Below are 15717 nucleotides of genomic sequence, written 5' to 3' on the forward strand. Positions count from 1 at the left end.
CTTTGCTGTAATTTAAGTCAATTGCTTTATGCCTTGAGTAGAAGGGGGCAGAGCATGAACTGTCGTCTTCCTCTTTGCTCTTTTTGCAGCTCAGAAAAGTTACTATGTTCTGTCTTACATTCTGTGATGAACCACCCCTTCCACTTGGTCTATACTCACAAGGGATGTGTTTTCCAGACTTCTCATCATTCTCATTGGCATCCTTTGGACTTTGTCCTGTTGGGCCACACCTTCCTTTGAAGCAGAGTATACTAACTGGATGCTGCACTCCTGTAGTTATAGAGAAGGGAGGGGTTAATTCAGATCTCTTGCATCCTGAATTCTTGTTAATATAGCCCTATATGCTGTCTGCCTTTTCTGAAACCACATGATACTGTTGGCTTACGTCCATCTCACAATCTACTGTAATCCCTTGAGCTTTTTCTGCAGAACAGCAGAGTGAGTGGTTGCTTTTGCTGCTCCAAGCACAGTGCAGCACCTTGTTCTTGTCTGCACCCAGCTGCGCTTCTGTTTGCAGATCATCTCTGTTTATTCAAATCATACTCAGTTCTAACTCTGTCCCTCAGCGGTACATGCACGCCTTCCAACTCAGTGTCAGGTTTAAGAGGTACGATCTCTATTATATAAAAATTACCATCCAGATTTTCTATGGAAATACTAAACAGCGCTGGGGCAGGAACAGACCCCTCTGTAACCTTGTACAATGGTACACTGGACAATGGATTATTAAAAACTAGAGTTGTCCAGCAGTTTTCACTCTTCCATTAATGGTAAATGGTTTCTTTGGCTTGTTTAGCCCATGAGAGAACCAGGTCCCAGGTAGGACAGGGAATGCTGTCCTTTCCTCAGTTATCCATACCCTCTACACGGTGCTCCCAGGATAGGATTTATATCAGCTGCAGCTTTCCAGGCACCACTGTACTGACTGGCCCTCAAACAGATGCAGACTTTGACCTGCCAGGGTTTTCCTGAGGCAGAGAAGGAAGAGCAGGGCAACAGCAATTTGGGGGGGTGAGCTGTTTTCACTCTTTTAGCTGTTCATATCCCAGCTCAACCTGATGGGGATTTTCTGGGGCTAGGAGCAGGTACTTCCTTGGTCACAGGGTACATAGTGTGACAAATAACTGAAAATGCTGTTGTGCAATGGAGGAATAAACTCTTCAAGAGAGCGGTTTGTTATAATTAAGTGTGGCAGGTCAGCCTGTTCCTACTGCCCTAGTGATGTGGGCTGCTACAGATGTGGTATTTCTGCTGGACTGTCATGTTAGTATTCTTTCTCCTTGTGTGCTCAAAACAAAAAACAGTGTGTGACTGTCTCGACTAAATGAGAAGACGTCATTTTGGTCACAGCATTTTTTTTCTTAGCAGTTGGATAGGAGACTGGTTTCTTTCCATGGTTGCTGACTAATAGGTTTAGCATTTTCCAGAGTCCTGAAGGTTTTTCTTAAGCAGTGTCTCAGTTCTCTAGAAATGAAATTCTTTGTCCTGACCATCTATGAAGGAGAAAGAGAAACCTTCTGAGACTGGTGAAATGGAGACCCATGCGAGTCCCCCTAGTCACTAGTGACTTTGGGTAAGAAAAGCGAGAATGTTCTTTCCAGTATGGAATTCCAGTGACTTCTATGGACTAAATGATCGTGTTTCACAGGCACTGGCCTTGGTAATAAAACTTGCTACCTAGTGTGGCTGTGCTGGGAAGCAGTTTGCCCTGAACCTGCACACAGGGAGCAATGAAGAGGGATTTGACACTTCTTTTCTCTTGTGTAGTAGAAGCTTACACGTGCATCTCTGCACACACCAACTGGTACAAGGCTTGTGACTGGGAAGTGCCCCTTCTCTGGAGCTTCCCAAGGCTTTGAGCATGGATGTCTGTGAATTCAACAATGTGTCATGTTGGCAGGGGGAAATGTATAGCAAACTTCGTCTGTATTGAAGGGTAGGTTCCCTGTCTCTGTTTCTCTGCTTCTGCCTCCAGGGCTGTATGTTGACCTGAGTTTGCCTTCTTGCTTTCCCTTAGCACTGATGCGGAAGAAAGCATGGCATGGAAATGGCCTGCGGTCACTTGCTGGATGTAGAGCATACTGCCGGTCTCTAGGTTGTGACAGTCTACTTGGGACCCTGGGACCCCCTCCAGGTGCAGAACAGTTAGAAAAGTCATTACAGGCTCAAACAACTGGTTTTCTCAAGGGCAAGAGTTTTTTTAAAAAAAAGAAAGAAAAGAAAAATCCTTTTGCAGACCTCATGTCTATGCCCTTCAGCTTCCCTTCAGAAATATTTTTCTGTGCCTTTTCAGAGAAGCAGTGCCAGGCTTTCCAGATTACCTTGCCCTTGGTATGTTTATCAAGCTTAGGGAATTTACCACTGGCACTTTCCCTTTGCTGCTTCATGATACTGTGAGCTCTTGTCCAACCTAACATTACAACTGCACAGTAAGTTGGCCCTTGTGCTAGTAAAGAGCATGCTAATGAGGTAAAAATTCATGATGTAAGCAGTGCTAAGTCTAAATGTGCACAAAATGTTGCACAGTTGAGTTGTGACTATGCTGAGGAGGTTGCTCTTGGCCTCCTTCTGTCATACACAAACTTGGGAAGGAATCTGCACCACGGCATCCCAAAGAGGGGCCATGTGGATTCCTTTGCCCCAGCCTTCCTTCTTTTTTTCAGAAATGAGTTTGTGTGCAGTCGATCTTGAGGATTAGCCATAAAGCAGGGGAGATAGCTGTGAGCTCATGGGCTTTTGCACCCCACCCAGTTCTTACTCTGTCTTCATGCATTTGGAGACCAAGTAAGTAAGGCTCTAGTTGTCCTTCAGCTCCCTAATCATTAGGGCTATGGTTTGGAAAGGACTTTAGTGTCTTCAAAATGACAGAATCTGAAATCCAAATAAAGCATGTTTCTACATCTTCCAGTCCTGTCAGAAAGTGAAACATTATACCTGTTTTGTGTTTTCATTCTGACATTTTGGGAACTTTGTACCTGTAATATTTATCATAATCCTGACAGTTATCTGCATATATCTGAGGTAAAGCAGAAGGCAGTCTACTGGTTGCTTTCAATGTCCAAGATAAAAACTATCCATCTCCTATTGAATGGTCCTTTAATTGGAAGGCAACCAGCTTTGCCACTGAGGGTGACTGATACTGTTTTCTCTTGTTTTGCTGGCAGTAATTATCTCATGCTGCTTTCATTTCAATTTCTGACAGATTTTTTTCTTCTAAGAGGAGAAGTATCCTTTGTGTCAGTTAAGGAATGTAAAGCTACTGAGAGGTGGGCCATTTTACTGTTATTCACTCTATCACTGTACACCACAAATCTCACGTGAGCCCTTCTTTGCTTGAAATTGCAGCTCTAGAAATCATACAATTTAGAATTCCCCAGAGAACTCTTCTTTAATATTCCTCTTTGACCAAAGAAGCTGAAAAGATGAATCCTAGAAGCAAAAAATGCAGTAAGTTAAGAAATATTCCCACCTAAAGAAGAAAACCTATGATTTGGGGTGTGAACTCCCTGGCTTAAAACTACTTTGTGTGGTCTGGCTGCTTACAAAAGCACCCTTGAGTCATCGATGTGAGAACACGGACATCTCAAAATGGGAGGAAAAGAAACAGAGGGGAACGTTAACTAAGTTTTCTCTTACACAAACTGCTTTTTGCTCTCAGATCAGTCTGTCAGTTTGCGGTCCAGTCAAGAAAGCACACCTGTCGATATTTGAGGTTTACATACTTTAGAGCAGTCAGACACAAAATCTTTTTGCCATGAATCACTTGGAGTAAGTATGCGTAAGGATGTGGAAATAAGCATATCTTAGCAGAGAGTTAAGTTAGGAGTCAAGGCTTTTGCTGGGTGAACAATTTCCTAGTTGTGAAGGAAAAGTGATAGCTGCTTTTTCTTTTCATAACCCTTCCTTATGAACTCACTGACCTATAGTGAATTTAACCATCTACTTGTAAGATTTCTGCTCTGCTACAACCACCAATGCAGAAAATGTCCATCTCGTAGGAACACTGAGTGTCCTAAATTACTTGGCCGAGGCTGGACTATGAGCTGAGTTACTACTCAGTGACAGTGCTCCTGTGTCTCCCACTATTGCTTCCAGCTGTCCCTTGAAGAGAAGGATTTTGGTGCCATTTCCAAGCTGATAGGCTGCTGGGGTGGCCAAAGAACGTCTGTGTCAAAGCGAGTCTAACACCGCATCGCATTTTTCTTATTCACAGCAGTTTTGCACTGTGCTTTATGGAACAGACACTGAAAAAAACTATTTTTAGTCAGGAACTTTTGTTAGCATAATTTTTAAATGCAATTCCAATCATAAAAGGGACTGAAAAAAACCAAACTGCTGTGAAATCGAAGTGTTGAGCAGTTCCCTGTGTGTTTCCCTAAAGCAAATCCCAGCAGCTGACGAATGCAAAGTTTTCTTTTGTTTTTCAAACTGCCAACATCAAAATGTGGAAGCTGACATTTGAGCTCGGTTCTCTCACACATGTGAAAGAAGCTTTCTGAAAATTAATTAACTCTTCTCCCAGGTGAGATCACAGCAGAATAATACTCTGCATGGTGTGAATAACTGCACTGCAGGCTGTCTCTTGAGGCTATGTGAGATGAAACCAAGTCCCAGTCCTATTGCTACATCTGCCATTAAGCTCCAAAAGGAATATTTTGATTACTCAGTGGCTCTGGACATGGATAGAAAACATAAACAGGTAGCTTTTTACTGACTTCAGGGTGAAGCGTCTATTAAATTGCAGGGGAAAACTATGAAATTACTTAAGGAAGCAGTTCTTAGTTTGAACCCTGAAGTCCATGGCGTAAATCTCTTTGAAGAGCTGTTAGGCACATCAGAACATGATGTGAAGAGCTGAGGGGTGTTTGGGCCTGAAAACTTTTGCCTCCCACATGCTATAGTTCTAGGGCTCAGTTCTGACCTATTAGTTGTTCTAATTTATAACTTGCTTTTGAAAGCATACCATGTGCATATGCCTTTAAGAAGTGAATCCTATTGTCCACTCCAGAGTTAGTGTAAAATAAAATTTCTCACTTGAAATGATGTCTGGTTTAATGCTTTTATTTTCACCAATGTGGACTGCACTGCTGAAGGGAAGATCTGTATTAAGTGCTTATGAAGATGCTTCTCTGATAGATCACTAGAAAAAAGCCCCAAAGAAAATGAGAATCTGGGCCTACTTTGAGTATTTTTAAGGTAAGACGAAAACTAAATTTTTCTTCTTTTTTATAAAAGAATCGGAAATCCTTGCTGAGAATCAAATGCTGAAAGGAAACTCTTCTTTACACAAGAGACATGAATTGCATGTCATCAGTTTGTCTTTGAGCCCTACCTCTAACTCCCTGTCAGCTCATTGCCTGTGCAAATGTGGTACACTGCCTCTTGCTTGGTTGCACTTTGACGTTTGCATGCATTATATACCAGTTAGCTGTTTCTTTCCTTCTCTCTCCTGTTTTTCTTACAGTGCTTCATCTTAAGTCATCTGCTTCCTGTTCCAAACTCGTGGGACAAAATTTTGCAAAACATACTCTAATAGAAACACTTATTTAAAAATGCTGTGGGTTAGTTGTCTTCCTAAATGTTATAGCTTAAGATGCAGAAAACTTCCAAACTAGCTGACTAAATAGACTGTTGCTATTTTTCAATTGTTTTTGCTGTGTGTCAAGTTTTGACACTGAGCCAGACTGAACTGGCAGCAGATCGCTGGAAGAAGCCATGAGGAAAGCAGCAAAACAGTCATTTATCTTTGAAACAAAAGCGTTGAAGATAGAATGTCTGATTCTCTTCTCACTTGGGCTGGTGTAAAACAGGCACAACTCCTTTGAGATCAAGAACAGAAGAGCAGAAGGAAAGAACGGGGCTTTTACATTGTATACTTCAGCAAAAGTATAATGCCAACTTTGTATGATAAAGTACTACCTAATTTTACTTCCCTGGGTAGGAGGGGAGGATTGCTGAGAGATAAATTATGTTACAGCAACATTTCCTGGTGTTTTCTGTTCTTTCTCAAGGTATACGCTCCTTACACGGCCGGGGTAAGTCTGTGGGCTGAGAGTGTTACTCTAGATTTATGGCAGTGAACCTGACAGCAAAGTTGGATACTGCTATTCATTCTGTTGATAACAGGATTTCTTGTCTCGGGAAAAGTTGACAGAGTTGAATCATTTGCAGAATGGCATTTGTGCATCCTGCAAGTGAGTTCGGATCAGTTTTTCATGCCTTCTGTCCTAATAGAAGTCCAGAATAAGTATTGACTTAGTGATGTTTTGCTGGCTTGGTGCTGGTGTGAGGTCAGAATCAGCGCTCAGCTCTTTCCTGTGTACAGAAGAGTCTCATTTTGTAATAATTTGATCATGACTGCCAGAATGTACAATGCGGAAGTGAGAAAATGCTGAGGAAGTAAAACAAGCTGTTGAATGACACAGATCTCTCACCAGACCTTAAAGGGAAACTCCAAGGTTTCGAAAGAGCTGTTTGCAACAGCTGATGATTCAGAATAACACCTATTATATACAAGTAACCTTATGGCTAATATAGGAATAGATCCTGTAAGCATTCAACTCTTAATCAAGCAAAAGTCCTACTGAAGTCCCCTAAAGAGACTTCAGATATGTATCACTGCTTTAATTTTATAACTAGGGAAACTGAGTCTTCGGGTAAGAAAGGGATTTTTCCATGGTGTCATCCAGTGAATTAGCAGCAGAGATCAGCAAGACTTAATTCTGTATCCCAGTCATCTGAGTACAGAATATGCTGTGTGCAGATGTATAACCTAAGTTCAGGCATATGATTGTGGTGTGCAATATTTCTGTTTCAGCTTCAGTGGTCACCTTATGTAAGAAATTTCACTTCTGTGTATATGTATAAACATATATATATATTTCAGAGCAAATACTAGAGGAAATGAGAAATCTCAAAGGCAATTAGAGCAAAACTGAATTTCTACTATGAAAATATATATAAATGCTAGACTAAATATACCCTGTATTAATGGTCACAGACTTAAAGCAACTCTTGACTTTTGGTAGGCTTGATATGGGTTTTTTTTTGCCTTATTTAGAGCTAAGTGAAATGAGTGACAGAGCTTTGGTTACTTGGTAGTTGCCTATGTTTTGGTTTAAAAAAAAAAAACCAAAAAACTTTCGCATCTTGTATGGAACCAAGCCATGTCTGCAGTTGGTTCCTAGGTACTGTGAAGCATGCTTATGCCTTGGGCAGTACAACTATATCATAAGCTTGAGCATGGTTGCTTTGCCAGGTAGATGTGATGCAATAGGACACAAAGACCAACCAGTAACAGGTGAAGTATCCTTTCAGTGGAATTTGACCTGATAGTTCATCTGCTCATCTCCTGTATGAGGAAACTGGTTTTTTCAACTTAATTGCCTTCATGACTAAAATGCAGTAAGGTTAACTAAGAAATGGGCCTGTGCTAAGTGCTGTGCAAAGAGAAACAGCTCCTGTCGGGGGGGGGGGGGGGGGGAGAAGACTAGGACAGATACAGGGAGAAACATGTATTTTAACAAACGAATGAAGCCAGGAAGGTGATGGCAGCACTACCTTTATCCTCATATTTTTTATTAATTCCGCTGTTTGGAGGAAGGTGGCTTTATTGAGAAGAGGCTCTGCTAAAAGGGAAGAATAGTAATGTAAACTGAGGGAAAGGAAGTAGGAAAGGAGAGGACAGATGTGGATTCTGTTTTGTATCAGAATTAGATTATTTATATTAGGAGATGAGAAATGAGTTAGTAGATGAAAAAAATCCACAACTGCACAGTCACCTCCTGCAGGCTAACAGGGCCTGGGGGAAAGCCTAGTCCGACCAGAGAGGAGACGAAAAAATAGTTTTTTACTGCATCTTCTCCAGGCCAGAGATGTGTAATTAAGCCTATGTCAAGTGTAGATTAACTGCTGCATCTCCTTATGTGGAGGTTCTCGGGTTAGGGTTCTTGGGTTACATCCCCTGTTCTGCAGCCCAGTTGATGGTGCAATTGCCAATGTAGTTGAACTAATCCAGGTTAAGGGTGGTATTTCACAATGAGACTTAAAGCCAGGATGGAAAAGCGAGAGACAGCTATAGCTTAAATTGGTACAGAACTAGGAGGAGTGGCTGAGACACCAGAGGGCTGCGCTGCCGTTCAGAGGGACCTTAACTGGCTGGAGAGATGGGCAGAGAGAAACCTCATGAAGTTCAACAAAGGGAAGTGCAGGGTCCTGCACCTAGGGAGGAATAACCCCATGCACCAGCACAGGCTGGGGACTGACCTGCTGGAAAGCAGCTCTGCAGAGAAGGACCTGGGAGTCCTGGTGGATAACAAGTTGACTGCGAGTCAGCCATGTGCCCTTGTGGCCAAGAAGGCCAAGGGTATCCCGGGATGCATTAGGAAGAGCATTGCCAGCAGGTCAAGGGAGGGCATCCTCCCCCCTGCTCAGCCCTGATGAGGCTGCATCTGGAGGACTGGGTCCAGTTCTGGGCTCCCCAGTGCAAGAGAGGCATGGAGCTACTGGAGAGAGTCCAGCACAGGGCTACTAAGGTGAGGAAGGGACTGGAGCATCTCTCCTACGAGAAAAGGCTGACAGAGCTGGGCCTGTTCAGCCTGGAGAAGAGTGAGCAGGGGATCTTATCCATGAGTATAAATATCCGAAGGGAGGGTGCAAAGAAGATGGGGCCAGACTCTTCTCAGTGGTGCCTGGGGACAGGATGAGAGGCAACGGGCACCAAGTGAAACACAGGAAGCTCTGTCTGAACGTGAGGACCAATTCCTCTGCTGTGTTGGTGACTGAACACTGGAACAGGCTGCCCAGAGAGGTTATGGAGTCTCCATCCTTAGTGATGTTCAAAAGCTGTCTGGACACAATCCTGGGCCAGGTGCTCTAGGTGATGCTGCTTGAGCAGGGGGGTTAGACTAGATAATCTGCAGAGGTCCCTTCCAACCTCCACCATTCTGTGATTCTGCAATAGTCTCTGTCATATTCTGTAATGTCAAAGTGAAGTCTTAGCTTGGAAATAGTTCCCTGATCCTACAGTTTTAAGTGCTGACTGAGCTGGAAGTTGAAAGATTGGTAGTCTGTATTTATACTCTGTGCTCCCCAGGAATGAGATCTGACAATACATATTAAGTGGTGGGGATTAAAGGAGAGATTGGGAAAAAAAAAAAAAAGTGTTTTGGATGCTGTGTATCAGACTGAGCAGATATATCTGAGTCCCTGCATATTTGTTTAGCTGATGAAACCTCAGTGGTTTTTGGCTGGGGGGATGCAGGGGAGGGAAAGAGGAAAACAGGGTCTTTTGCCAAGGAGCTCTGTTTTTTCCTTTTTTTTGTCTTCAACTGCTTTCTTATTTATGATAAACAACAATCACATCCCAAATGCTTTATTTTGATATGCAAAGTCACAAATAAATGCGTTAAGAGGCCGAGATGATAATATGCTTCTGTTGTCAGGAATGGCTTTTGGTTCAGGTTAAAAGAATTCCTTTGCTTTGTGTCAGATGGGCTGGAAAGCCAAGTTACAGACTTATCTCTGTTCCCGTGAGCATCAGTAAAGGCTGAGATGAAGTTTGGCCATGTCTAGACAGTGGTGTTAAAACATTATGCTGGCATGTGCCATGACATCCTTCCGTTGAACCCAAGGTCACTTGAGTGCTTCTGATGTTGGTAGAGGTAACTATGTACCTGAAAGTTGATTGGAATATCAAGAGATGAGAATAAAAATTTCTATTATTAAGCGTGTTCAAGATGAGCTTGCAACTTAACCAGCTATTTATTTGCTTTATTTAACATCCCTTCCAGGGTAAAAAGCAGAAATGGTGTTCTCTTGCATTGATCTGCAATGTAACTAGAACATAATTTCCCTGCAAGCAGGTCAAATGACTAATAGCAGCAACAAGAGAAAATGGAGAATGTTTTCTTCAAGAAATATTTGGCATGCAAAACAGAAATCTTCTGTTTGAAAATCTGGCAGATCACCTTAAGACATTTTAAAACATGTGAGTGAGCACATCAACAACTTCCTGTTGCTGGCAGTGCTGTCTAAGTGTATCCTAACTTTATGGAGCGATAATGCAAAGCCCATCTGGAAAGCATACAACAGCCTCTTCAGAAAGCAGAGGACTAAGACTAAATGGTCTTCTGAGATTCAGTTGCCGTGGTAGGAGATGGAGATGATTTACTAAAAATACAGGACTTATTTTATTCATAGATCTCACAGTGGTCTGGTAAGCTGATGCATATGATCTATGTTTTTCAGAGTAGATAGCAGACTCACAGAGACTCTTTAGTCTGAGGCTATAGCAGGCTGCCTGCAAAAGCAGGAGGAGCACCTGGGTCTGCTTGCTGAGAGAGAGTCCCATGCACAATTCATTACACTACATACTTGTCTACCTGAAATACCTTGCCTACTGGAAAGCAGGATGAATATGTAATACATGCCTCTGAAGCTTGTGTTCATCACCGAAAAGAAATCTAGTGATCTCAAACAGAAAGAGCATAACCTGAAAAGAATTTGCACATGTGAAATAGGTTTTCCTTTTTTTAATGCAGTCTTGTCAGAGAATTTGATCAAGGTGAAGAACTGAAAGCAGTGCTCCCTGAAGGGATAGAGTTGCTGTAACATCTGAAAGATGCTTTCAGGAGTAGTTACTGCATTGCAGAGGTATAGAGTGTAGTACCCTGCTGTTCTGCATTTATGGCCTAAGTAAAACTGTAACTTTTTATTAACTTTGTGTCCAGAATGAAGTGTTTCCATTGGGTGTGACTGCTGATGTGTCTTGCTTGTTCCATCTGGCTCAGACCAAACCCTCAGTAGGAGTTACTTTCAGGGAAGCAAGAAGCGGACACCATAAAGGACTGCGCCTCAGCCCAGCTTCCTGTCTGAGGAGGTTCTGCAAGCCACTGTTAATACTGATTTGAACCTGGTGAGATCATGTTATGGCCTGGAGAGTCCTTAATGGCAAATAAAAATGGACACCATGTCTGATTCTCCCCTCTCCCCTTGTAAGTTTAAATCGCTTTTATAGCCAGGGTCTGATACTGTGGTAGATAATTCTCTGGGAGTCCTGTGGCTTGGGCATCAAGGGCACTCTTCAATTTGCAGCTGCTACTGTCAGCTGCAGCATGAATCTGTCAGGAGGGTGGTTGGGATGTAAAAATAAAGGGGTGGGGGGAACCACAGATTGAGACAGAAGCAAAAGGAAGGGTCAAGAGGGAAGGAGTGGAAGCAGAAGACAAGTGCTGAATACAAGGAAGGAGAAGGCTGAAGAGGAAGAAGAGAAAGTAATATATTAAGAACTGAAGAGAAGGATGAAATACAGGAGATGTGGAATAAGGATGATTTTATTGAAGAAAGTAGAGCTGAGAGAGAACAGTGGAGAAGGAGGTAAATAACTGATGGGTTTTCTTCCTCAGAATGCCTTGTGATAAATTATCCTAAATCATCTAAGGGAAGAGAAGGGAACAAGAAGTGGTGTACTGAGACTCACGTTGTCCCTGTTAGTCATTTCTGACTTCCAACCTTCCCCCCATTCCCTATTAGAAGTGTACTAATTACTTGATCTGATCAGACTGATTGCCCTACCCATCAAGACAGATTCCCCACCCCCTCCCCCATGCTAAAATGCCTTTTTTCCCTTCTAGGCAAAACTGTCCTGTCTGTATTTGTAATTGTCTGTGTTGTTATGGACAAGGGTCTTTTCATTCCAAGACTGTGTGAGCTATTTTGGCCAAGGACACTGAATGAATGCATTTATTGCTCTTCTGCTAATGCAGTTTCCTTTTACAGGACACTCCATTTTTATAAAGCTGAAATTAAATAGCCCAGGAAATCTTGGACCAAAATATTACAGAAGAGATTCAGTGTCATAGCACACTTAAAATATTCCACTGTGCTATCCCATAAGGGACGTGAATACTCTCGTTGACTGAGGTTGATGAGGTGGTAGGGAGATCTACATGAAAACATACCACTTAAAACAAATGAGTTCAGATGAGAAGGCAGTATGGAAGGAATCCAGTTCTAGAAAGGACATCAGAGTGCGGAGAATGGTTTGGTTCATCTCTTGTGGAATAAACAACTTTTTTTTTTAAGCTGTTGAAATCAGGTTATTTTGGTAAGTATGTATTTACAAAGATATCTGTGTAGGCTAAGTAAACTCAGTTCTTACACTGTAATAGCTTCTTTGGGACTCAGTCTTGTGACGCAAAATACAAAAAAAGTCTTCCTTGCTAGAAATTTTATAAAGAAACAGAGGTGGAGTAAACTTGTGGGGCTCATAACTCGGAAGCCATAGAAGGAAGTTAGAGCAATTTGGTTATCTGTCTCTTCCTGACTAGCATTATATCTAATTTCAGCAACTCATCTCTGTAGCAAGTGAGCCTATTCTTGGCTCTGTTTTTCCTTTCCATGTGCCCTGCTGAAAGCCAACTTCATTTCAGTGCTGCAGGGTTTGTGTGAAGCAACTGTCTCAGCATGCCCTTGGGCACAGCGGGTAGACACAGACTTGAGAGGAGTTTGTTAGAAACCTGCTAATGCTGTATTGTCGATCTCTTTTAAGAAAACATTATGTAAAAATCAACACACATCAAGGATTTATCTATGGGTGTGTTTTTGTAATGTGGTTGCTCCCTCTCCACCCAACCTGAGTTGAGGGAATCAAGTTTAGGCTTGCATCAGCATGTGAAATGTCCTGAAAATACAACCGTGGCTTTGCTTTCCCGACTGGAGTTCACTGACAAATCAGGCAGACAGCTGTGCTGCAGGAGGGTATGGGAATTTGTACGTTATCAAATTTAGAAATAACAAGGCAGATTAGCTCCTGGTGCAAACCTATGTAACTGTTCCACAGCCACATGCTGGTTTATGGCACCATATATGTTTGATTAGCTTTGTTAGAAATAGCTGAGATCAACCTGTAAAACCCATGACAGTGGGGTTTAGAGGTCAGCAATATCAATGCATGCCATCGCTGGGAAGGTTGACCCTGGAGCAGGGAAGATATTCAAGTTTTCCTTCTAGTATATCTTAGTACTGGTCTCCCAATAGACAGTCAGTGGGATCTGTTGTATGTGTGTCTAAAAGCAGTATTGACCAAAAAACAGGATCTAGACTTTAGTCTCTCGGGGCAGCAGGTTTTGGCTGGGAGATGGCTCATCTATCCACCTGGATCACTTCCAGCACCCCTCCAATGTGTAGGGGTTGCTCTTCCCTATCTCCTCCTGAGCACTGGTTTTCTCAAAAAAGAGTACTGAGAAATAAGACTGCAACCTTGTCTGCTCTCTGAAAGGCAAACTGTGCTTCACGAGCACAATTCCCACCTGTGTTTTCTTGTTTCATCCCACACTTTTAGTTCATGTAACTTCATTTTTTTCAGTCAGCTCAGTGTAAGTTGTGGAATTATTAGCTCTGATAACACCACAATCCTTTTTACTTTTAACTCGGGCTGTTGCTTTCTGGTTTTCATTCACAGAATGACTCTCAAATGCTATGTGCTTTCCCAGTATTTGAGAAATTACGTTCCTTCAGAGGAGTTCACCAAACAAGGGCAGAGACTGCAAGATGGAAACGAAAGGAGAGGGAAAAATAAACAGGGGATGTTTGACAAGCTACAGCAAGCTAGTTTGGGTCTCTAAGAATGACTCAAATATGGTCAGGGTAGAATTCTTGCATACATGTCTAGCATATTTCATTCCCCTTTGTTAAAGGAATTCCTATTTGAATTACTTTGAACTAATGTGATACTTGTGGGGGAACCTGAGCATTTTATTTCCTGTATTAGGGTAGGAGGGGGAATGAAGAAGGAAGGTGGATCTCATTTGTTCAGCTTCCATGTTGTACCATGCATTTTCTATAAAAATATTCTTTTTCTCTTAATGTGATATATTCTGTCCCCTTTACATTGTGTGTTTGTCGGGGGGGGGGGGGGGAGAGGAACCCTGTGTTTTTGAAAGTATTAAGAATCCTAAATCTAAAAGTACTTGGAAGTCTTATATGTGTGTGGTGTATGCACAATTAACTTCTGTGAACTGAAAATGAATTTATTAGAACACAAATCTTGTAATAGTTAAAAGGCAAACATTAAGTCTTATCATATTTTAAACAGGAAACAAACGAAGAAATGCAATCTTTGTCTACTTGATCCAGCTGCCTGATTCCTAAACACTAACAAAGGTTTAATTTTCCTTTCAGAATATAGAGATGTTTACTGGGGAATGAAAAAAACACTGTACTGTGCTGTGAGAAGGATAAACCAAGAGGGAGCTGTTTTAATTGCTTACTATAGTATTAAGCTGCTCTTTGTACTTTTGTGCATTTTTTTTCTGTAGTTGCCTAACATTGTCTGCTGTATGAGGTTACAAAACAAATGACTAGAATTATATTTGTGAACAGGGCTTAATTCTCCACTTCAGGCAATGGGGGAAAAGAGGAACTTTGAGATGTAGCGCCTGGTTTAATCATTGTAAGCTTGGTTGGGCAAAGGGTGCTTTGCCTGTTATTATGATAGCAATCATGGAAACAAAACAAAAAATGGTAAAACAAACTTGCTTGTGCATTGATAGTAGCTGAAACAAAATCACCAGAGCCATCAGTCTTCATTCTTCAAAGTATAAATGGTTCCTAGGAGGACTAGTAGTAATTTCTGTTGTAAAATAACACTGCACATTTGTCTGCCTTATGCAGACTTAAAACCTTCTCAACTTTCTGTCATTTAAAAGTAGAGGCTTACACAAGCTATTGTTGAGGTGGATGGTGTTGATGGAGCAAGGGTTGAGTTTCAGGGTAAGGATGGCTGAAGCTCATCCTCTCTCTTTTTTTTTTAAGTGAATTCAATACTGACATTTACTTCATGAATTATGATAAATTTGGTAGTGACATTCCCATAGGTTCATGCAATATACAATTATGTAAGCCAGCCAGAAAAAAAAGCCAAGAAATGATAGTGCTCAGTTGGCTCTGCCCCCTTAAACCTGTTCCTTTGTGCCTTTAATAATATGACATTATTTCTCATCTACGATATATTGGGCAATTTATTCTACCCTCTTATATATGCTGTGTGTTCTGTACTTCAAAGAAGGTCAAGCCATTCTTTCTCCACTTCATCAATGACAGGCAAGCTTGTATCCTGCTTTAATGATGTTGCACATGCCTTTTTGCAAAGACAAAGCACTTTCAGGGTAGAACTGTAGAGCACGATTCAGCAGAAGATTCATGTTCCCATTAGATTAGGATACTGTGGTGGTTGTTTGTCAGGCTGATATTCTTTGTTCTCTGATTTTTACCTTATTCGCTTTAGCTGTGGGAATCGAATTTAGAAACCATTTGGTCCTAACCCTTCCTCACATGTTCAGTTCCCCCTTTTCTGTCTCGGTGATACTAGGAGACTGGCGTGGCAGGGTGGGAAGGGAACGTGTCCTGTGGCTCACTGTGATGGTTGAGTATAGTATGTGCTCTGGCCCTCGTGGTGGGGAGAGACCGCACTGTTACCTGTGTTCCTCAGTCAGCATCATGGTTTTCTCTTCTGGTGTCTTCCAGAACAGCTACATTCAGCATTTCTGTGTTAAAGCATCTCAAAACTTCCAAATACACGTGGTCAGCAGAGCTGATGGATGCTCTAGAGGATAAGCTTTATACCAGAAAGGGTACAGATTGCCTTTGAAGGCTAAGCTTGCTCCCATCTCCATGCCTAAATAATGCAGATGAATCCAAATACTGGTTTGATGTGAT

General features: G+C 41.9%; 1 long non-coding RNA gene across 1 annotated transcript in view; it reads right to left on the reverse strand.

Moving 5' to 3' along the window:
• LOC135328120 (uncharacterized) overlaps positions 1 to 15717 on the reverse strand; it is a 61172-nt gene that overhangs the window by 31755 nt on the left and 13700 nt on the right. Inside the window, exon 2 of the long non-coding RNA XR_010388851.1 lies at positions 160 to 270. This is a non-coding gene — a long non-coding RNA (uncharacterized LOC135328120). The remainder of the gene's footprint in view (positions 1 to 159; positions 271 to 15717) is intronic.

This window comes from Dromaius novaehollandiae, chromosome 4 (assembly GCF_036370855.1).
Source record: "Dromaius novaehollandiae isolate bDroNov1 chromosome 4, bDroNov1.hap1, whole genome shotgun sequence".
NCBI classification, from domain to species: Eukaryota; Metazoa; Chordata; class Aves; order Casuariiformes; family Dromaiidae; genus Dromaius; species Dromaius novaehollandiae.